Here is a 24,820-nt window from a genome sequence, read left to right on the forward strand (position 1 = left end):
CGACCGGTGCCAGGAGGCTGCATCCCCAGTGTCTGGAACAGTATTCCATAAATAGTTGTTACATGAAAAAAAGCCCATTGAATTTAGCAATAGAACTCATTGGTGACCTAGAAAAACAACTTTCACTAGAGTGGGAACCAGGCGTGATGGGATGAGGAGTGAATACGGTAAGGAAGTGAGACTGAACAACCTCTCCAAGACTCTGAGCTAAAATCCCAAGACCTCACCATACCTAAGAGTCCCTGCCCACCCTCTGGTGCCACCCCTTCAAACACAGTCTGACCTGGTGCCTGCACCATCTTGCTCAGTAGGGCTCGACCAGATAGATGATCTCTCTTTCAGGTCCCCTTTCAAACTCAGGGTTCTCAACCCCCACTGTTCCCTCTGCTGGGGTTCGCTCTTCCCTCCTCCCCATCACAACCAACTTCTGCTCATCCTTCAAGGCTCAGCTGTCCTCAGTGAAGGCTTCCTAACTCCCCACCTGCTCCCCCATTCGCCATGAGACCCAGTTCCATCATACACCATCCTACTGCACACTGAGCTTCTCCTTTGTATCACTGAACCTGAGTGCAATGAATTCTTTGTGCAGATATTTAAGGTATATCTCCCCAACCAGATCATAAGCTCCCCAACTAAGCTAGAAACACCCTAAGGGCAGGGACTGAAACCTCAAGCCTGAAACAGTGACTGATACATAGTAGGCAGTCAATAAATAAAAATTGAATGAATAAATTAGTAAATGCATAAGTAAAGGGGTAAAATAGTAATTTGAAGGAGCTGAGAGATCAAGGGAAGGCTTTTTAATCAGAGAGAATAAGGTTTGATAAAATGCTCATGTGAAGGGGCCAGTGGAGAAGAAGAGGAGATAATCAAGAAAGTGAACTTCCTGGGGTGGAGCAGGTGGAGGGATGGTCCTTAGATGGGAGGAGAACCACCTTTTTTACTGAAACAGGAAAGGAAGGAGTATGGATGAGAAAACAGTCTTAGCAGCAGAAAGTTGAGGAGGCACCTCTCTATGGGCTTATTCTTTCTAAGAAATCAAAGTTTAAACTTTGTTTTCCCTTAATCCTAAGCAATCACATGCTTATTTGAATTGTCCTTCCAAACATTCCTTTGAGTTAGACAAAAGTTAAGAGAGCCACATAAACAAAGGAGGTGGAAGATGAGGATGCATTTGGGGTATTTTTGGAGATCAAAACTCTATACTCTTTGGAAGGACTGATGCTGAAGCTGAAGCTACTATACTTTGGCCACCTGATGCAAACAGCTGACTCATTGGAAAAGATCCTGATGCTGGGAAAGATCTAAGGTAGAAGAAGAAGAGGGTGACAGAGGACGAGATGGTTGGATGGCATCACCAATTCAATGGACATAAACTTGAAGAAACTCCAGGAGATGGTGACGGACAGAGAAGACTGATGTGCTGCAGTCCATGGGGTCGCAAAAAGTCGGACATGACTGAATGACTAAGAACACAGCCCAGAAAAACAAACATGTTATTTACTGATATGGATGTAAATATCAAAAGAACTCACAGAAAGAACTGAAATTAGTTGCCTTTGGAGAAAAGATAAAAGGGACAGAGGCAGCTCCTTGCAGCAACAACAAGTCTTATGGTACCATTTATGGTACCATTTGGCTCTTTAAATTATGTGTCTATATAACCTTGGAAAAACTAAATTAAAAAGATTAATATATACTTTTTTCCTATTATCTTCACAACTAATCAGATAGCTCCAGTTGTTCAGTCACCAAGTCATGTCCAACTCTTTTCAACCTCATGGACTGTAGCCCACCAGTCTCTCTGTCCATGGGATTTTCCAGGCAAGAATACTGGAGTGGGTTGCCATGCCCTCCTCCAGGGGATCTTCCCAACCCAGGGGTGGAACCCAGGTCTCCCACATTGCAGGTGGATTCTTTACCATCTGAGCCACCAGGGAAACTCAAGAATACTGGAGTGGGTAGCCTCTCCCTTCTCCGGGGGATCTTTCCAACCCAGCGTGTTTTTCTAATTCCTGATTATCCTTCCCACTATGGAAGATGAGAACTTAGTTCTTTTTTTGCCAGATGCCTTCATCCCTACCACATACAACACTTCTCCAGCTCCCTAATTCTCTAAGACTCACATCAGTTTTTGTATGGATTAATATTCTGTGTTTATATTTATGACTAAGTAAATGCAATTTACAGATGAGCCATGGACTATCTTGTGATTACTTTTCCTTCCCTGCACACACTTCTTATTCTGTCTAAAGTTAATAGTTGTCTTATTTTCTTCCTTGTTATTAATGTTGCTGTCATTAAGTCAGCCCCAAGCTCTCCTTCATATATATAGACACAACAGAGAGACTCTCAGTGTCACCTTATTGAATAAACCTCCCCTGGGTCCTTCTACTTTGGTCCAGGTTGCCCTCAACAAGTCAGCCCTGGGTACCTTACTATCACCATGGTCCCAGTGGGTCTCTTCTCCTCTCTCCTTTGTTGAATCTTCTGTTTCCTGTCTCCCATGTCTTCCTGTCTCCTGGTTTACACCCTCAGTTTTGTGGAGCATATCCTCCAGTAGCACCCTGGGGAAAGGTGCATAGGAAGGAAAATGATTGAGGCTCCACCCAATTTAAAATGTCATCCACCAGTGTAGAAAAAAATATATACACATAATCATTTCAGTAGATCCAAACAGTCACTTATAAAATTCAATATAAATTCATGATTTAAAAGAAACCCTTGCTGAATAATGATTCACAATAGGCAAAAGGTGAAAACCACACAGGAGTCCACCAATAGGTGCATGGATTAACAAAAGGTGTGTTCGCATTCAATGGGATATTATTCCTCTGTAAAAGGAATGAAATTCTGATATATACTGCAACATGGATAAATCTTGAAAACATTATATAAGTGAAAGGATCTACATACAAGAGAACAAATATTATATGATTCCACTTGTATGAAATATTTAGAATAACAAATGTATAGAGACAAAGTAGACTAGAAGTAACCAGGGCCTGGGGGAAAAGGGGATGGGGTGTTATTGCTTAACAATTACAGTTTCTTTGGGGGGTGATGAAAAAATTGTGAAAAAACATAGTTGTAATGATTACACAACAGTGTGAACAGAATTAACGTAACTGAATCGTACTCTTACAATAGTTAAAATGGCAAATTTTATGTTATATATACTTTACTGTTAAAATTTTTATAAAAACTGCTTAGCAAATTAGGAATAAAGAAAAATTCCTTAGTCTGCTGAGAGTAACTATAAAATAATAACTTTGAAAGATCATCCTAAGTGGAAAAACATTAGAATAATTCATTGTAAAATAAGAAATGAGACAGTCTAGTCCAGAGTCTTACTATTTCTTTTCAGCATGATATTAAAGGTTCAGCTAGCACAATAAGAGAAGAAAATGAAAGAGGGAATGGAAAGGAAAGGAATAGAACTGTCATTATTTTTGGATGATATAACCGTTTGCACAAAAGAGCAAATAGATCTATGAGCAAATTATTAGAAATAATAAGCAAGTTTAGTAAAAGTCAATTGCATTTCTATACTCTTTGAATAAACAGAAAATGTAATTATAGAAAGGCAAAATTCACAATAGTTTCAAAGGGCACCAAGAACCTAGAAATAAACCTAAAAATATGTGTAATTCTACAAAGAGAAATATAAAAGTTTATTATGAGTAGCCTGTAATATGACCCAAATAAAATAAAGGAGATATCGCATTGTGAATAGGAAGGCAAGAGTATAATGCTGTCCATCTCCCCAGTTTGGTAAAGTTCCAAAGAAAATTTTAACATGTATTTCTATAGAACTTGATAAGTTGATCATAAAATTTAAATAAAAGAGTAAAGGGTAGGGGGGGGGACCAAAACTTTTATAAAAATGATTAGCACAGAGGGAAGAATTGCCCCACTAGATATCACACTTTTTTGATGAAAATACAGTGATTAAGACAGGTTGCTATTGGCACTGGAACAGACAGAGCGTGGAATCAAACACAAAGCTCAGATAGAGATCCACACATATATGAATCTTTGGTATATGACAGAGGTGGCCTGCCAGAATAATGAGAAAATAAATAGAGTGGGATTTAAAAAAGGTCATTCATCATATGGAAAAATACAAAATTAAATCTCTATTACACATCATATAGCAAAATTGATTCCAGGTGGATTGAGGCTTAACTATAAAAAAATTAAAACTTAGCAAAAATCGTAGGTAAATATCTTTTAAACTTTGAGATAGAGAAGGATTTCTTTAACAATACTCAAAAAATACTAACAATTTAAAACTTTTTACAAATTCAGCTATACTAAAATTAAGAACTTTCACTTGTCAAAAGAGCATGAAAGCAAGCTACAAATGGGGGGAAGATGGGGCAATATTTAATAATCAGGCATAACTGATATTGTCCTGGGAAAATTAGGATGCAGGCTACTCTACTTCAGGTCTACTTCAGATGTCCATCAACAACAGAGTGGATGAGTAAACCATGGTATAGTCACACAGTGGAATATAATAGAGCAGTCAACAGGAATGAGTCATAGCTATACACACCCGTATGAATAAATCCTAAAAAAGTAATGCTAAGTTTAAAAAGCAAGCCCTAAATGGCTACATGCAGAATGGTGTGGGGTTTTTTTTTTAATCAAATTAAAAACAACTTTAAAAAACACTTACTTGGCAGGAATACAATTGGTTGATTATAGACGAATTTATGCTATGTCAACTTAGCTAAGCTGGAACTACATTTCCCAGAATTTCCTTTACTGCATGGTTCTAAGTAAACCTCAAATGATAGTTAAACAGCATTTGGAAGATGGACTTTCCTTATGTTCAGAAGATGGGCATAGGGGTACCAGGCACTATTGCAGTTTGTGCACATCAACCTGCTGCCCCATCATACTGGCATGGAGAAGCAGGTGGTTCCATTAGTCCACCTTCTCCTTCAGCTTCACAGGCTTTCAGTGGATCCTGACCCAGTAAGTATAGCCCCGTGCCTCCTTAGCTCCTGCTAGATCTCCTCCTTCAGCTTCTCCAACTCCTGGACTAGACCTAGCACCTGATGCAGGAAAAAAAAAAATACAATGGTTTAACAAGTTGGGGTAACTACATGGAGTCAAATCTCTTTCATAAATTCCATATTCTATACCATTTTTATGGTTCTGCCTCTATGACCTTGACAGATACAATGACATAAAACAATCTAAATGGGAAAATAAAAGAGATGGCAAACATAGGAGTCAGGATGCTGGTTAGTTGGGTTAGGAAGAAATAGGAGGTTAGACCAGGGAAGGACTATGCTGCTGCTGCTGCTGCTGTGCTAAGTCGCTTCAGTCGTGTCCAACTTTGTGCGACCCCAGAGACCTAACAGGCTCCCCCGTCCCTGGGATTCTCCAGGCAAGAACACTGGAGTGGGTTGCCATTTCCTTCTCCAATGCATGAAAGTGAATTCGCTCAGTTGTGTCCAACTCTTAGCGACCCCATGGACTGCAGCTCACCAGGCTCCTCCGTCCATGGGATTTTCCAGGCAAGAGTACTGGAGTGGGGTGCCATTGCCTTCTCTGGGGAAGGACTATAAATTCAACTTATTGTCATAATTCTAGCTTTTGTGCTGACTGGTGAGTTCATAATTGCCTATTACATAAAAAAGTAAATATAGCTGCATGAATGAATGGATGGAGGTCATGTATGGACCAACAAATAATTTTGAATACTCTAATTACATGAAACTATGGTGAGAGAAAGGGAGAGAGGACAGTAATTTCTTTTGAAAGAATATGCCCTTGAAATTGCATCACCATTTTAACTTACTTGCTTCAAACTTGGTTTCCTGGCCATATCTAATTCCAAGGCTGAAGCCTGTGCACCCTAAAGTCTGTGTTTCCACAACAAGAGAAGCCACCTCAATTAGAAGCCTGCACATCTAGGGAGCAGCTTCTGATTGTTGCAACTGGAGAAAGCCTAAGAACAACAATAAAGAGCTAGCACAGCCATAAATTTAAAAAATCTTAAAGTCTAAAAGGAAGAAAAAGACAAGGGCTAGTGGGAGAAAATGAAGAGTCTTTGCTCCTGGTAAGTATTATAGAAACAAAAAATCCATGATGTATTTAAAAAAAAAAAAAAAGAATTAGTCAGCTCTTTAATGAACATAGACATCAAAAAGCACTCCATGAACCAATGTTTGAAGCCAAGTGGTTGCTGGGCTAGTGTTGCAGACATTTGTTTTGAAGTTCCCCCTAAAATACCTTCCTGAAGGCACCAAAGCCTTTTTAGGAGAATCATTTCCTCCCTATTGGATATGGTCTCATGGGAATATTACTAGGTACCAAGTTTCCTCTAGCCAAGGTTCTAGCAAGACACCTACTGTTTTTCAATTTCTAAGTTGTGTCCCCATGAACTGCAGCACGACAGGCTTCCCTGTCCTTCACTCTTTCCCAGAGTTTGCTCAAACTAATGTTCATTGAGTTGGTGATGCCATCCAACCATCTCATCCTCTGTCACCCACTTCTCCTCCTGCCTTCAATCTTTCCCAGCATCAGGGTCTTTTCCAGTGAGTCAGCTCTTTACATCAGGTGGCCAAAGTATTGGAGCTTCAGCTTCAGCATCAGTCCTTTCAATGAATATTCAGGATTGATTTCCTTTAGGATGGACTGGTTGGATCTCCTTGCTGTCCAAGGGACTCAAGAGTTTTCTCCAGCACCACCACTCAAAAGCATCAGTTCTTCAGCACTCGGCCTTTGTTATGGTCCAACTCTCACATCTGCACATGACTACTGGAATAACTAGAGCTTTGACTATATGGACCTTTGTCAGCAAAGCAATGCCTTTGCTTTTGAGTTTTATCATAGCTTTCCTTCCAAGGAGCAAGCGTCTTTGAATTTCATGGCTGTAGTCACTGTCCACAGTGAATTTGCAGCTCAAATCTGTCACTGTTTCCACTCTTTTCCCATCTTAATTTAGATGGTCCAAAAATAGATCATAAAAGATTGACGAGTAAGCATTTTATTTGGGAGGTGAGCCCGGGAAGCAGCGTGAAGAAGAGGAAGTGAGAGAGGAAAGGAGGGAAGTGTAGCTAACAAGCACATGACTGCTGTGGGCCGCTGAGGCTCATTCCCATCAGCACCCTCTGAGAGACTGTGCGGAACACTCCTCAGGTTGTCTCCGCATGGGTAGCAGAGGCTGGGGTGTGTCAATGTCTCTGGTGAGGATCGCTCTTGGGGAGGCAAGTTCCCAGCACTTCAGGTGTCACCTGCTCTAGGCAGATCTGTGCCTGTGTGGACAGAGCACCCTCCAGGTGTCAGCATGTTAAGGAAACTGTCTACAAGTGACCTCCAAGGGAACATAGTCAGTGTACCAACGGCATTTGTTCCACAGCCAAGTTAAGACCAGTGGATGCTCACTCTCAGGGAACTGAAAAAGTCATCAGAGTTACATAGAGACTGAAGACTGGAGGTCTGTCTTGCCCCAGCCAGACTGCTCCTAATAGCAGCCGCTCCTTGGGTGGCCCCCTTCGTAACCTTCCAGAGATGCCTTGTTTTTGATCCATTTCCAAATCTGGTTCTCTGCCATTTTTGGAAGCTTCTAATAACCTTCCATTACTTCCACTAAACTCTCAGAGTTGGTTTCTGTCATTTGTAACCAGAAGACGTAACTCGTACACCTGGAGATCCAGAACACCTGGAGACTCCATACACCTGGATTGCTCATAACACCTGGAGATCACTGCCACTGATCCAAGATTTTAAGAATATAGGCCATCTCTTGGCACTTTGGTTTATATCACCTGTAAAATAAAAAGATTGAAATCAATGATTTCAAAGATTCCACTCAGTGGTAAGAGTCTATGATTCTACTAACCTGAATTGATGGTCAAATAAGGGAAACCCATAAAATTCATTGTTACCACCTGACTCCTAAGCTCCACTCTGCCAGTGTTGCTGCCTCCTTCCTAGAAACAGTCATGGGTTCCAGGATCATTGCAGATTGACACTGCACAAAAATGAGAAAAACAGAAAGTCCAGCTCTTAACTTCATCCCAAACCTACCAGCAAACTGACCAAAGAGAATGATTCAGGGGGAAAAAAGTGTTTTGCTTTTATCCAGAGGAATTCTGGGCAAAAAATATTAGGCTGCCCACAAAATTCCTATCACATCAAATTCCTAGCCTGCACATAATTGGATTTCTCACTCCCATCACCACCACTTCTGGAAAGAGGTGTGTTTGAGGCGTGGAGTGAGATGACACACACAGCCTATTCTTCTCCTATGTGGATTCTATAAACAAATGCCCAAGCTGGAAAAAGGATGAGCTATGGTCTGTTATCATCTGCCAGCTAATGATACAGTTGAACAAACGTAGCAATGTTGCGGAAAAAGAACACATTTAGAACTCTGACTCTCTATTAAGCTATGATGATTTCCCAAGACATCCAAGGTGGAGCAGAGATGTGGCTGATAAAATACATGGCGTGGACTGAACAGCATGAAGAGAGCAACTGACTGCAGCCGTCTGAGCAATTTGGCAGCTGCGATGATGCAGACAAATCTAAACAAACCATCATCCCTGGCTTCCTGATGCCTCCAGCAAAGTCCTGTGATGACTGCTCTGTGCCGGCCTCCTAGGTAGGGGTGAGGAAAATATGCAGAATCCACAACTTTAGGGCTTTCCTAGGGCTTCTGCTCAATGTAGCAGCTGCCACCTTTCCACAGATTTGGCTGTTTTCTGCAAAATGCAAGTTTTCATTAACTAATCATATGTTTGCAGCCCTTCCCACTGTGTCCACAGCTAGCATGGTGGGCACCAAAGCCCCATTCCCCTCATAACCCAGCCTTATGGAAACCCAACAGGTAGCCCCAACTGGGAGAAGCTGAGATTTGCCCACTGCCCACCTAGCCATTGGGGCTTCCCTAGTGGTTCAGATGGTAAAGACTGCCTGCAATGTAGGAGACCTGGGTTTGATCCCTGGGTCAGGAAGATTCCCTGGAGAAGGAAATGGCAACCCACTCCAGTATTCTTGCCTGGGAAAACCCATAGACAGAGGAGCCTGGTGGGCTACAGTCCATGGGGTTACAAAGAGCTGGACATGACTGAGTGACTAACATACACACACACACACACCCCAGCCATGTCTTTCTAACTTTCCAAAGCTTAAATGGAAGCTTTAGTAGCTGGGTCCATGTACCCAGCCATCACCTGGAGTCCTATCTCCAACCCTGAGTCTGGCAGGTGGCCCCCTCCACTGCTCCTGGCAGCCAAGTTCGTCTAGTTAGACACTTCTCACTGCGGGGAGGGGACGGACCTGCCCTGACCAGTCTGGACCACAATGTGGAATGGGCGGGTGGGAAAGAGATACTGCCCCTCAAAGTCCCCTCCCCTGGAAAAAAGAAAAGAAAGACTTTAACACGTGCTCTCCTTGCCCTAGCAGCACTTCAGTGAAACAGCCCTGAAGAAGGCAGTGATCAAAAACATCTGATCGGCCGCTGAACAGAGATGGTGGGGGTCTCTGCAGAGAGAGCTGTGGCCTTGCCAGAATGCCGTGGCTAAGGGAAACTGGGGAGGGGAGAAGGAGGGAGAACCCTGTCCCCCCACTCAGCATGCTTGGGAAGGGCGACGAGAGCGCTTCTGACTGCAGCCCAAACAGCCCCAGGTGCCCTTGACAGCAAGACGAAAATGTTCCTCCAGGAAGACAGCATCCCAGGCCGAAAAATGGCAAGGGAGGGAGAGAGTGGAAGAGGGGGAGGCGGGGGAGAAGGAGAGACTACAGCGCTTCTCTTTATGGTGATTAAAAGCCAATATAATCACAAAAGAAACACCTGAACACCTAGTTTGTTATAACGTACACAGCAGGTCCTCAGTAAAAACTTGCTGGTGATGGAGTTAAATGTGACTTCCTAGACAAAGCCTGCTTTACTGTGAGTGAAGTAAGTATCTGTTGGATTGAATTGAATTGAAGCAGGCAGCAGGTTAGTGATGTAATTTGAGGAGCAATGGAAAAATGGTCCCCTGCCCCAGATCTCTCACTCCTACTAGAGCTGCCACAGTGTGGGAAATTTCCAGACCCCTCTTTTGGGTTAATGGAGTAATGAAAACTGTGTTGAAAGGCAAATATTGTCTGAGAGCTATAATCCATGAAGCCGCTATGATCTATCATTCACCCAGGACGGCAAGTCCAATTCAATTCCAGAGCCAGCACCATTAGACTCACAGGAGCTGGAGGTCTGTCCTGAGAAGGCTCTGTAACTCCACCTGGCTCAGCAGAAAGCAGCATTCTGAGGAATCTCTGGTGTATGTGCGGATGTGGAAAAGGGCCTCAGTATGAAGCACTATGTGCGCACTGTAGCTTCAGTCCTGTCCAACTCTGCCACCCCATGGACGGTAGCCCGCCAGGTTCCTCTGTCCATGGGATTTCTCAGGCAAGAATACTGGAGTGGGCTGCAGTGCTCTTCTCCAGGGTATCTTCCCAACCAAGGGGACGAACCCACAACTCTTACGTCTCCTGCATTGGCAGGCGGGTTCTTACCACTAGCACCACCTGGGAAGCCCCTAGTGTGAAGGGTGCCACATGTATGCCATCCTGGCCTCTTAGTCTGAATTCTTTGGCCATCAGTGAGCAGGCCCCTAAGGGAATATAAGCTGGGGTGGGGATTCAGAAGTTAGGAAGGGTACCCAGCATGAAGATTTTGCCTGGAAAACAGGTCAGGGCACAAACTTCTGATGGACAGTATGAGCCATACAGGTGTGAGGCTAAGGGACTGAAGAAAAACCATCTGAAATCTAACTTTGCCTTCTTCAGTCTTGCCTTAAGTGAGCATTTACTACAGATTATACAGTCTGAAGGAGGAAGAGTCCTCTCCCATTCCATGAATTTGCCAGGTCCTTGTCAAACTTTCCCTTCAAGTTCCTCCAACATCAGAGAAGAATGAATGGCTCACTCTCTGGGTACCCAGGGAAAGTGCCAACAGCCCACCATGACCAAAATGTGTCTTTGAAATCTCAGTTTGGGGATTTGCCTGGTGGTCCATTGGCTAAGAGTTCATACTCTCAATGCCTGGGTTCTATCCCTGGTCAGGGAACTAGATCCCACATGCTACAACTAAAACCTGGTGCAGCCAAATAAATAAATACATTTTTAAAAAAATCAAATCTCAAAAGTTAAAAAAGAGATGTCTCAGCATTAAGAATTCGTGTAAAGTTTACAGGCTATCATAGGACTGCTTTCACACAGAAATATTCATATATCAGTTCTATTAGAGTAATGTTCTTTGCTATAAGAGATCAGGCCCAAACCGTCAGTGACTTTTTAGAAATGTATGTTTCACTCACTGGAAGTCCACGTGATTGTGGCTTGTGGATAGATAGTCCACCCCTTGGTCTTGTGTCTCTACCTTCGTTCAGGGCCTCCAGGTTATCTCTATTCAGATGGGGAAAGAGACTACTTCTTAATTACTTAGCCCAGAATTGACAGCCATTCTTTCCCACATTCCAGGAGCAAGAATTCATCATGTGACCCCATTTAAATGCAAGAGGATCTAGGAAATATAGTCCCTGGTTACCCAGAAACAACTCTTGGGTACACTAGGAAGTCTTCACCTCATTAGTTAATGTCTTAACTTCTCTACTTCCCCAAATCAGAGAGAAAAGTTAATACTCTTGAAAGATGTGCTGAATTTTATCCCATATTTTATTCATCCCAAAGACATTGCCACATACTCCCAGAAAGGTTTCTGCCCCCATTTAAGACACACATTAGTAATCCATCTTTAATAAGATCCCATTTGTAGCTCCAAAGAAAACCAAATTGAATGGACTACCCCATTTCACCTCCTCTTCTCTCTGCTCGCTCCTTCCCTTCCCCTCAATCCAGTTAGATAACCAACAGGATTTTGAAAGTGGGCCCAAAGCCATGCTGAATATTACCAGGAAATGGCTGGCTGGCCATCTACCAAGAACCCTTCCAAAGTGGCATTATCTTAATGAATTTTTCACGGTCCGAAGTCTGGCCAGAAAACTTACAGGTCCAAAAATTCAATCTTGTTAGTGTTCCAGGATTTGCCTGACTTGGGAGGGCTGGCTTATGTGAATTAAATTCTCAAAACACCAAAATTTCTCACCAAACCGTCAATACTTCTGTTGACAAAGGAATGTGCAGCCATCAGAAAGATCAAATGTTCACACTTTTCTCTCTAGCACTTTTTCTCCCTGAAGAAAATCTACCCAGGAAGTCTATTACAATCCAAAATCTCCTTATGGAGCTTGGAATCAGAGCAAAGACTGTAGTTGGATGGCTCAAAAGCTTAATGGCGTCAGGCAGCTGGGGTCTGATGAAGCCATCCTCATACGTGTTCTCAGTCATGTCCCACTCTTTGCAACCCCGTGGATTGTAGCCCACTAGACTCCTCTGTCCATGGGATTGTCCCGGCAAGAATACTGGAGTATATTGCCACTTCCTCCTCCAGGGGGTCTTTTGAACCCAAGAATTGAACCCCCAGCTGCTGCACTGGCAGGCAGATTCCTTACCACTGAGCCACTTGGGGAGCCATACCCCTGGGATTCATACCATCTTCTCAGAGATCCCCCTGTTCTGTCCTCTAAGATCTATGCTCACCAAGTCCCTTTCTGATGGACACTTCCTTTCTCTAGACATATTCATACCATCCTTAGGGTAACTGCCACCACGTTCACCCTCTGCCTTCTTCTTATACACATTTTCTCTCTGAGGTACATATGTGTATGACTGGCCTCATCCATTGTATTCATTTTATAATCTAGTGCTCAGAGCTCAGAAGAGGAGAAAACAGGAACAGACAGAAAGTTTATGCATCTCTACCTACACCAGCTGATGTTTTTCTAAAATTTTAAAACTTATTTGGAACATGGAGAGATTGGATATTCATAGATCTTTGAAGAAAAAAAATGCTTCTCTCCTCTTTTGCAACAGGCTTCCCAGTCAAGGTTGTAACCCAGAGCTGCTGGCAGAAAGTACACACAGAAAGATGAGTCCCAATCAAAGCCAAGAAAGGTTGCCAAGTTCAGTGCCAGGGAAGGGTGTTGAGTTTCAGCTGCCCTGGGTGAGAATGAGACAGTGAATAGAAGATCAGGTAAAGATCACTAGCCATGGTGCTAGAAACAGGTCTGCAAACAAACGGAAGGGAAGGGCCAGGTGAAAGGGAGCAAGATGGAAGCTTTATTTAAAAAAGAATGTTTCTTTAATTTGGGGTGCATTGGGTCCTAGTTGAGGCACGTGGAATCTTTCATTGCGGGCTTAGTCACTCTGAGGTATGTGCGATCTTAGTTCACCCACAAGGGCCTGAACCTGCATCTCCTGCTTTGCAAGGCAGATTCTAAATCACTGGACTACCAGCGAAGTCAAGGATGGAAACTTGACCACAGCAAGGCACCAGAAGGCTCCTCCTTGTTGGGCATAGGCCTGTTAAAGGCACCTGACTGAGCTGGTTACCAGGCAGTCTGGGGAAGTCATTTTCTTTAACTGAGTTTGCATCATTAATTGCACAGAGTGGTAAAGAGAGGGACTTGAGCATGAAGAACCATGAAGGACACTCCACAGCCAGATTGCCCTCCCACCGAACCAGAATCTACAAAACAGCCCTGCTCGGCAGTTGCGGCTCTGACAATAATGGAAAGCTTGAGATCTGCAGCTCACTTTACTCTCCGAACCTCTCTGCAGCTCCGTTTACCCCCTCCATTCTGAGTCATTTGAAATCAATGCTCTCTTTTCTCGGGGTACAATGATACTGTGCCTACAAACAGAAAGCACCCCTCTAACCACACATCTATTTATATCCTAAGCTGAAAAGTTTACCTGCTGGAACAGAGGTGTTTTTTTCTTTTAGCTTTTGAAGTTACAGCATAAATACAGAAATGTGTGCAAAACAGCCTTGTAACTACCTCCCGGATTAATAAACAGAACATTTGCCAACATCTGAAAAGCTTCCCTATGTCCCTTCCCTGTCACAACCTAACCCCAAAATAACCACCATCCTAAGCTTCAAACAGGATGATAGATTAGTTTTGCCCATTTTACAGCTTTATGTAATTGAATTGTACAGGATGTACTCTTTTGTGTCTGGCTTTTTCACTCAACTACTTGTGAGACTCATCTACGGGGTTGCATGTAACTAGGGTTGGTTCTTTTATCGTAACTTACAGGGGTCCACTCTCTGAACATACCACAATGTATTTATCCATCTGATTGCCCATGGACTTTTGAGTTATTTCTCATTTTGGTATTATGAAGAATGCTACCATGAAAACTCTTAGGCATGTTCTTGGATGCACATTTGTAAGCATTTCTGTATTTGTTATCTATTTGTTAGTTTCTCAGTCATGTCTGACTCTTTGTGACGCCATGGACTGTAGCTCCCCAGGCTCCTCTGTCCATGGACTTCTCCAGGCAAAAAGACTGGACTGGGTAGCCATTCCCTTCTCCAAGGGATCCTCCTGACCCAGGAATCAAACCCAGGTCTCCTTTGCCATCTGAGCCACCAGGGAAGCCCCATTTGTTATTACTGTGTAACTAAGTACCACAAAACTCAAACCATACATACTATCTCACAGTTTCTGGGGTTAGGAGTCTGAGCACAGCTTACCTAGGTCCTCTGTTTCAGGTCCTCTTACCAGGCTGCAATCAAGCTTTCATCCAGGGCTAGGGTCTCACTTGAAGTGTCAACTGGGGAAGATTTGCCCTGATGCTCCCACTGCGGTTGGCAGAATTCAGTTTCTGGAAGACCACTGGACTCAGTTCCTAGCTGGCTATTGGCCAAAGGCTATATTTAGTTCCTCAACATGCAGTCCTCTCCGGCATCAAAGCATGCAAGCCAAGAAAGCAATAGAGAATCTGCTGCTGCTGCTGCTGCTGCGTCGCTTCAGTCGTGTTCGACTCTGTGCGACCCCATAGACGGCAGCCCACCAGGCTCTGCTGTTCCTGGAATTCTCCAGGCAAGAAGGCTGGAGTGGGTTGCCATTTCCTTCTCCAGAGAGAGTCTGCTAGCAAGAGGCCAATTACAATTTTATGTGTGGTAATCATGTAAGTCATATTCCATCACAGTGGTTGTATTCTATTGCTTAGAAGATCACAGGTCCCATCCACCTCCAGGGGAGGGGACTACACAAAGGCATAAAACCCAGGAGGTGAGGGTCACTAGGGGCCATATTGGTGTCTGCCTACCACAGTTTCTATTGGGATTACAACTGAGAATGAGATTGTCTGGCCATAGGTCCAGTTTCAGTTACAGAAATCCACTGGTTTTCCAATGTGATTATATCAACTGGCACCCTCACCATTTGCTCCTCATCTGGGATTGGTCTGACCCAGATTTCCTACTTGTGAGAGTTTTCAAACTGTTTCTGACAAAAGAAAAAAATACCTTCCATTACCATGGACTGTGGTACATTTAGGAGTGTGCCTTACTCCTTAACTGAGTTAAGAAGCAGAATTCTAAAGTCCTCACCTCAGACCAGCTCACCCCTTTTCTCCTCTACCCTCAGAGGTGACCAATTCCAGTAAATACAAAGTCAAAGAAGGCACCATCCCTGGTGCTAAAGGCAGCATCCCTGGTGCTAAATGGTCACCAACTTGTGGGATGAGGGATCTGGAGAAAGAGTGTCATATAACCTCATTTACTGGATTGCCCTGGTTTCAGTCCTCCTTCAACAAGCCTGAGATGACCATCACAGTGTGTGAGTCAGACACTGCCTGGGTCCTGAGCTGCCAACCAATCCGAAAAGCGCATCGAGTCCCAGGAGCATGAGCATTTCCCTCTGTCATTCCTTTCTTCCGCAGAAATGCACACCGTGGATTTCAATAACTGACTGAAATACAGTAGGAGTAATAACTTCTCTCAGGCGGTTCAGTGGTAAAAAGAATCCACCTGCTAATGGAGGAGATACAGGAGAGGAGGGTTCGCTTCCTCCTGGAGGAGGAAACGGCAACCCACTCCAAAATTCGTGCTGGGATAATCCCATGGGCAGAGGAGCCTGGGGGGCTACAGCCCTTGGGGGTCCCAAAGAGTTAGATCCACGTGAGCAACTGGGCGCACATGCACACAGTCAGCCTTCCAGGTGTCTTACCGCAAGAAGTGCTCTCTAGATTTCTCTATTTCAAATACAGCAAAGGCACCAGATGTTAAAAAAAAAAAAAATGGGGGGGATGGGGATGTGATGGGCCAAACACATTTTAAGGATTTACATGAATGTAATTAATATTTCTGCCCCGTGCATGTCTAGCAGGGTAGACTCCTGAAAGCCATGAAATAGTGGTAATAACAGTACTGGGGTGGTAATATGAGTGAGCTGCCTGAATTTGAAAAACTTAAAAATGTTTTCAAAGAACTTCTTAAGGGACAATTGACTCGAGTAGGCTCTGCAAAAAAAAAAAAAAAATCCTTCTGCGGACACCTGTGAAATGTTGAGGCTAATTGGGGCTTCTGATGCTGATTACGGGTGACTCTGTGGGTTGCTGTTTTTCCTCCACTGAATTCCATCTCGTTTCCTACTACTCCCTTTCAGTGGGGCTGCGAGTGTGTCGGATGTAAAGAGTACTAAATGGAAGCGTGCTTTTGTGTGGAAGTCATTACAGTGAACACCTGTTCACTGTTGAGTTTAATTGGACTACAGCTGGTGCTGATTGTGTGTGAAGGGGGGCTGCGCCTCTCGCCCGCGGAGGAGCTCCCAGTCAGAGGTAACAGTGGGGAAGTTGATGCTCTGAAGCTCGGCTTGCTCTTGCAGTCGAGTGTTCTCCATCTTGTATGGCTAGTTGCCTCTGAGGTGCACTGTGGTCAATTCAGCCAGGCGAGAGGAAAAAAGGTGACCCAGTCTTTGGTCTATTTTATTAAATCAACTCAGTTTCACACATGGAAATTTGGGGAAATATGGGGAAGATTGTTGGTACAAATTTAGTGTATTTGCAAAGCAAACAAAGAAATGGCAAGGTTCACTCAGTGATATTCTTAGCAATATTAGCTTTTTCTCATGTGCAGATATAATAGGCATTGAACGCTCGTACAAATAGGAAACCAGTAATATAGCTCAGGGATTGGCAGATAGTGGTAAATTACGATTACATTCCTGATTGAAGCACGGGAAAAGACTACGTCTGTAGCCTTTAATAATAATAATATTAATAATAAGCTCAACTTGTTGACTTGAACAGATGCTGACTTGCATATTTCAATAGTTTAGATGTAAGTCACATTACTTATTCATTTAATACCAAAATGCATGGAAACAATGAAACATTGAGTCTACAAAGGCCCTTACTTCATATTAATATTAATATTATTAACTTTCGTGATTCTGAGGATGACCCTGTGTCCCAGAGATGGCAATAATCACACAGAAACCAAGAAAGATCCTCACTGAAGCAAATCTGCTGATACTTGGTTTTGGCTGCTCAGCAGAGGTCACCCCTGCTTGTAGGGGGCTAATAAGTGTTGTGGTTATGACTCATCTTTGTAGTTGTTCTTCAGTCACTAAATCATGTTCAATTCTTTGTGACCGCATGGACTGCAGCATGACAGGCTTCCCTGTCCTTCACTATCTCCCAGAGTTTTCTTAAACTCATGTCCATTGAGTCAGTGATGCCATCCAACCATCTCATCCTCTGTTATTCCCTTCTCCTCCTGCCCTCAATCTTTCCCAACATCAGGATCCTTTCCAATGAGTCGAATCTTCGCTTCAGGTGGCCGAAGTATTAGAGCCTCAGATTCAGCATCAGTCCTTACAATGATTATTCAGGGTTGATTTCCTCTAGGATGGACCAATTTGATCTCCTTGCTGTCCAAGGGACTCACCTTTGGGGGAGGTGAAACAGACTTACCCTGAGTGTAGTGAGTCAGATGAGTAGTTGCATCTAAAAACTATTTCAGGACTCCCTTTTCTGTTGTTTTGATATTTGCACAGCTCCTTTGTCTATAGAATAAGAAAGCTCGGGGCTTCCCTGGTGGTCCAGGTAGTTAAGAACCTACCTTGCAAGGCAGGGGACACTGGCTCACCCCTGTTCTGGGAAGATCCCACCTACCTTCAGGCAACTAAGCCCAAGTGCACCACAAGGAAATGGCAGCCCACTCCAGTGCTCTTGCCTGGAGAATCCCATGGACGGAGGAGCTTGGTGGGCTGCAGTCCATGGGGTCGCTGAGAGTCAGAGACAACTGAGCGACTTCACTTTCAATTTTCACTTTCATGCGTTGGAGAAGGAAATGGCAACCCACTCCAGTGCTCTTGCCTGGAGAATCCCAGGGATGGGGGAGCCTGGTGGGCTGCCGTCTATGGGGTCACACAGAGTCAGACACGACTGAAGCGACTTAGCAGCAGCAGCACCACAACTACTGAACCTGTGCTCTAGAGCCCAGGAGTTGCAATTACTTAGCCCATGTGCCCTAGAGCCGATGCTCCACAACAAGAGAAGCCACTGAAATGAGAAGCCCGTGCACTGCAGCTAGAGAGAAGGCCCTGCTTGCCGCAACGAGAGAGTAGGCCTTGCTTGCCGCAGCTAGAGAGAAGGCTCTGCTTGCCGCAGCTAGAGAGAAGGCTCTGCTTGCCACAACTAGAGAGAAGGCCCCGCTTGCCGCAACTAGAGAGTAGGCCCCGCTTGCCGCAGCTAGAGAGAAGGCCCTGCTTGCCTCAACTAGAAAAGCCCACACACAGCAACAAAGATCCAGCACAGCCAAAAATAAATAAATAAAATTTTAAATCGAAAATTACTTATTTAAATTTAGTTATTTAAATTGTTTCTCAATTTTAAAAAAGAAAGAAGCTCATTTGACCATTTTTGCTGGCTGAAATAGGTCCTGGTCACCACCCTCAGCCCAGCAGGGAAAATGAGGCTGAAGGTTTCCCTAGAGCCAAGCACAAGGCAAGACATAAACTATGGATGTCTCCTACATCAAGTTCAACAGCCTCTCCACAGCCACAGCCATCTTAGAACTCCAGTCGCCCTCCCCCAAGTTGAGCCGGGACTCCTCCAGCAGGAGGCCGGCTCCACTGTGCCATTTTGTAGCTGTGCGGTCTTGAATGAGCCGCTCCACCCCCGTGGGCAGGATCAAATGAGAAAACTTAGCAAAAATGCTTTGTCAACTGTGAAAAGCCTCACACATAGATATGTATGACTCAAGGGGCCGTTTCTCAGTCCAACTGAAAACAGATTTTTCTGCGTGAGAAACTGTGTTCCTGTGAAAGACAACAGAGAGAGATTCCAGGGTGGGAAGTGTCTGCTCTCCCCTCTGTTCTCTTTTTGATGACTTACAATTAACGATTCTTTCAAGCAGACACCAAATACTGCATCGCTACTGATCATGAGATGTTCTGCCCCACTGGATTTTGTGAACTCTACTTTTCAGCTGAACACTGCAGTTGTGCCCTTTGGGGAAACATACACTTGTGCGCGTGCGTGTGCACACACACACGCACACGCACACACACATCCTCTATTTCCCGGCACAGATGGTGAGCAGTCTGAGTTCATATGAATGAGGTCACAGATACTTCCCTGTGTGCTGGCATGCTCTTTCTATAGCTAGGCTCATCCCCACCACCACCCCAAGTAGCTGGAAAATGTGAGATGCCCCTGATGAGATGATGTGAGCAGATTTCAGTGTTCAGTGGAAAGGCTCCAGGGAATTATATGCCTGGAGGCCTTCCTCTCTGTGCCCCAGAAGTCAGTTTGACATCTAAAGACCACGGCCTGTGCTGGGTTGACTACTATGCCCTTATGTGATCAGATCATGGGGTCGGGCCAGAAAAAAAAATAATTGATGTTCATTGTCTTGAATGAAGCAATACAGGCAGACATGGAGCATCTCCAAACTGGAACTCAAACTGTACCATGTGTGGTGACTCAGGCTTTAATGAAAATGGATGCTGGACTAACTGCTAATCTGGGCAAAGTCAGAAACACAGCTTGCTGCATGCTAGCCACGCAAAAGGAATGCTGGAATCTATTGAGAGCAATGCAACAAGGCCCCCACCTGCTTTTGGTTTGGGGACACAAACCTGTATCATCTCAAGGAGACAGTTCCAAATAAACAAAAGCTGGGTCTACCAGGGAGACCAGGCTCACCCCTCAATGGCAGCATCCCCCAAAAAAATTCCCAAAGAATTGTGGACATGTGTGTCTGGTCAGTTCAGAAGCTGTGCACCATGGGAAATACCAAGTCTCCAAGTTGGCAAGTCACTTAGGGAGTCGGCCTTATCTGAAGAAAGCTAAGCACAGATCAGTTTGCGCCACTGGCTGTCACTTGTTGCTGTTCAGTAGCTCAATTGTGTTCAACTCTTTGGGACCCCATGGACTGCAGCACACCAGCCTTCCCTGTCCTTCATCATCTCCCAGAGTTTGCTCAATCTCATGTCCATTGAGTCAGTGATGCCATCCAACCATCTCATCCTCTGTCATCCCCTTCTCCTGCCCTCAGTCTTTCCCAGCACCAGAGTCTTTTCCAATGAGTCGACTCTTCACATCACGTGGCCAAAGTATTGGAGCTTCAGCTTTAGCATCAGTCCTTCCAGTGAATATTGAGGGTTCATTTCCTTTAGGATTGACTGGTTTGATCTCCTTGCTGTCCAAGGGGCTCTCAAGTGTCTTCTCCAACACCACGGTTTGAAAGCATCAGCCTTCATTATGGCCCAACTCTCACTGGCTGTCACAGCCTGGGACAATTCCTGGGGCCCCACGCTGCACACTTGCAGGTTTATATCTCCTTTGTCCCAGAGCCGCAGCTCACATTAGCCCTGCCCGTCCTGCTCGGTGGCATGTCCAAGCCACTCCTGCACAGCTGGTCAGAGTCCTCTGCCCCAGTTTACATGGTGAAGTCTGGACACTTCCCCTGACTTGGCAGAGCAGCCCGATAATTCCTTAGCTGCCGCCTCTCTCTCCATCTCTCGATCTCAACCCACATGGCCGTGCTCCTGGACCGACTGGCCAGTCCACTACGCGCAACGGTGGAGAGGGGCACAGAGAATGGGTGGCCGCTCACACCCCACACAACTCTCTCTCTGAGCAGAGCCACATGTTCCGCCTCCCCAGCACCGCTTGGCTTCACTCAACTAATTTGAAACAGTGATCTCGACACCAGAAAATGCTCTAATCCTGCTCTGTGGCCCAGGCTGCTCCACTCGTGGGAGGGACCTACCCAGCTGCAGCATAAAATGATCGGCCCAATTGGCTCATTTGTCACAGCCTGCCCTTGGCTCTCAGTGGCTTTGTCTGGGTCCTACAGGAGGTGACATTCTGGCAAGAAGGCCTGCACAGTTCTGTCATCTCCCTGCTCCAGCCGATCCATCAACCCTGCCTCCCACGTTCCATCCTGGGCCCTTCGTGTTTGTTTCTCAGCAGAAGGGAATTTTTGCTCATTTCCATCAGCTCAGCGGTGTTCACACGAAATGCGCATCAGGGGATTTTATCTACAGTGCCAATCTCTGGAAGTAGGGACTCTGACTGAGTAGTGGGGGTGAGTGCTAAGAAACTTTGTTTTTGATAAGTACCGACCCCAGGGGATTCCAATGTGGTGACCTGGGACCAGAGCTCAAGAGACCATTGCAGAGAGTGGGAGAACCGCAGGGCCAAGGACCAGGGCCAAGGACCAGGGCACACCTCTAGTCTGCCACCATTCCCCCAGCTGGATGAATGATTGAATGATGACAGTCAGCGAGGTATCCTGGTTCCCAGAGGGCAGTGAATATTGGGCCCATCCTTCTGGAATAATTTGGGAGCATGTAAATAGAGCAGCACAGTTCATACCCTTTAACTTGGCAAATCTTTGGGAGGAATAGACCTAAAAAGTATGGTAGGAAAGGTTAGAAAATTGTTATTTACATAAAAGGAAATTTGATACCTCCTAGATATCAGGCAATAGAGGGATGACCAGGGGGCCTGTGATGTTTTTTCATGAAACAGTCCTACCTGGGCAGAGTGTGAGCCAGGTATGCATGAAATGAGGCAAGTGAATGAAGCAGTGCCCCACATGGTCTGTTCCCACCGAGGAAGTGTGCAGACCAACAAAGCCTGAATGTGCACGTTGTGGGTTACAAGTAGTTAGCAGTTAATGTTCGTTTGGTTCTTTTTATATACAAAACAGCTCGAATTCATATGAACTAAATAAAAACAAATAAGGCTGCCGCCACGTGGCTGGCCTAGAGCTCCTGGTAAACATCTGAAGACAATGATGGCAAGAGGCACAGAGCTGGGCGCAGGGTAAAAACAGGAGACATGCGTTGGTTTTGACAGACAGAGGAAATCACTCCCAGATGTTGGTTGTGGTCTTTCCAGGTTCCATCCCTCTCACTCTCCGAGTGGCAGGCTTGGGACTGAGTTGGAGTCCTCTCTTCCCCCTGCCTCCCGCCTGCCTGAATCCTCTCCACAACCCGGGGGGCCCCCTGGCCTGGCCCCAGGGAAACAAGACAAGACTAGCGTCCTTAAGAGGCACTCCTGTGCCCAACCCCTCCAAGCCTAACCCTTCCCAGGGCCCCTCAGATGCAGTCAGAAATGCAGTGCGGGTCTTCCGTATTTTATTGGGATACAGTTGCTTTACAATGTGTTAGTTTCTGCTGGACCACAGAGTTAATCAGCCATATGTATACATATATCCCCTCCCTCTTGAGCCTCCTTCCCATTCCCTACTCCCCCATCCCACCCCTCTGGGTCATCGCAGAGCGCCACGCTGAGCTCCCTGTGTTATACAGCAGCTTCCCACGTCCTATCTGTCTTACGCATGGCAGTGCATACACGCCGGTGCTGCTCTCCCAGCTCATCCCACTCTCCCCTTTTCCCACGGCGTCCACATGACCTTTCTCTCATCTGCATCTTTATTTCTTTCCTGCAAATTGCTCCTTGGAAGGAAAGCTATGACAAACCCAAACAGCGTATTCAAAAGCAGAGACATCACTTTGCCGACAAAGGTTCATATAGTCAAAGCTATGGTTTTTTCAGTAGTCTAGGACGGCTGTAAGAATTGGACCATAAGGAAGACTGAGCACCGAAGAACTGATGCTTTGGAATTGTGCTGCTGGAGAAGACTCTTGAGAGTCCCTTGGACAGCAAGAAGATCAAACTAGTCCATCCTAAACGAAATCAACCATGAATATTCATTGGAAGGACTGATGTTGAAGCTCCAATACTTTGGCCACCTGATGCAAAGAGCCGACTCATTGGAAAAGATTCTGAAGCTGGAAAAGAGTGAGGGCAGGAGAAGAGGGCAACAGAGGATGATAAGATAGCATCACTAACTCAATAGATATGAATTTGAGCAAACTCTGAGATAGTGAAGGACAAAGAAGTCTGGCGGGCTGCAGTTGATGGAGTCGAAAAGAATTGGATACGACTTAGCTACTGAACAACAACCAAAGAGGTTCATCTGTGCCGTTTTTCTGGATTCCATATGTATGTGTTGATATAAGATATTTTTCTCTCTGGCTTACTTCACTCTGTATGACAGACTCTAGGTCCATCCCTGTCTCTACAAATAACCCAACAGCATTCTTTCTCTGGTTGAGCAATATTCCATTGTATGCGTGCCGCGTCTTCTTTATCCATTTCTCTGCTGATGGACAGCTAGGTTGTTTCTGTGTCCTGGCTATTGTAAATACGGTTGCAATGAACATTGGGGTGCATGTTCCCCAACGTTGAAAGGAACCAAACAAGAGCGTCTTCTTGAAGGTATACCTGAGCTAACCAGTCACATCCTCCAGATTCCAGGCCATTCTCTCTCCAGCTACCTCCATTTTGGCGATTCTTCTCCAAGGGTCTGTGGGTTAAACAGGGAGGTATTCCCAGAGCCAAGCTGTCAGTGGCTGCCTTGCAGCTGACACCAGAGAAAGGCTTACTGAAAAGTTGCTTTTGGGGAGGTGAAGCAGGAAATGCAAAGAGACCGTGGCTTCTATGACACTAGGCAGCCTGATCAGGCCATATAGTTTTAGTGGTAGCATCTTTCCCCACCGCTAAGGAAAGATGGAAACAAAGAAATAGCATATTTAAGTGCCCTGACTTCGGCACTAGTACTTTAGAAAACAAAAACAAAATGCCACAAGGTCCCAAAGCCAAGGGCCTGCTAACAGCATCAGGATTGTCACTGAGGGAATGAAGTACTGGCTTTGTCTTTTTTTTTGTTTGTTTAATTGAAGGATAATTGCTTTACAGAATTTTGTTGTTCTCTGTCAAATTTCACATGAATCAGCCATAGGGGGGTCTCTCCCTTTTGAGGCTTTATCTTCTAAATGAGGAGAGGCTATAAGGCGTTTACCGCTGTCGCATGGCTCTCATGGGGATTCCTCAAGCAGGACCACAAGGCGGCAAAAAGGACTAGGGGCCCAGACCATAGCAGCCGCTGGAAGGACAAAGACAAAGGGTGCTGTCACTCACCCCTGGGCCTCTGGCCTCTGATGTACAGCGCATGCTGGACCCCAGCATGGAGACTCCAGACCTTCTGTAATGGATGGGGCTGTTCTGCCAAACATTTGACTGCCCCACGAGGCAATCCTGGAGGAGAAAAACCTACTTATGATTTATCTGAGCCTGGATCCTAACTTGGATTTACATACAAACACCAAGCATTATTTGCACAGTTTTAATATTCACTGAACTCTGAAAATTCACTTAACATAAATGAAGGGAAGATTGTACTTTGCTTGTTATTCATTGCCGTGAAATTCACATAACAGACATTAACAATTTATGCTACCTTAAAGTGTATAATTCAGTGCACTAAAGGCATGAATATATGTTCACATTGTTTTGCATCACCACTCCTATCTAGTTTCAAAACATTTCATTTGCCCAGAAGAGAACCCTGTCCCCATTAAGCAACCCC

This window comes from Ovis aries, chromosome 2, assembly GCF_016772045.2.
Source record: "Ovis aries strain OAR_USU_Benz2616 breed Rambouillet chromosome 2, ARS-UI_Ramb_v3.0, whole genome shotgun sequence".
NCBI classification, from domain to species: Eukaryota; Metazoa; Chordata; class Mammalia; order Artiodactyla; family Bovidae; genus Ovis; species Ovis aries.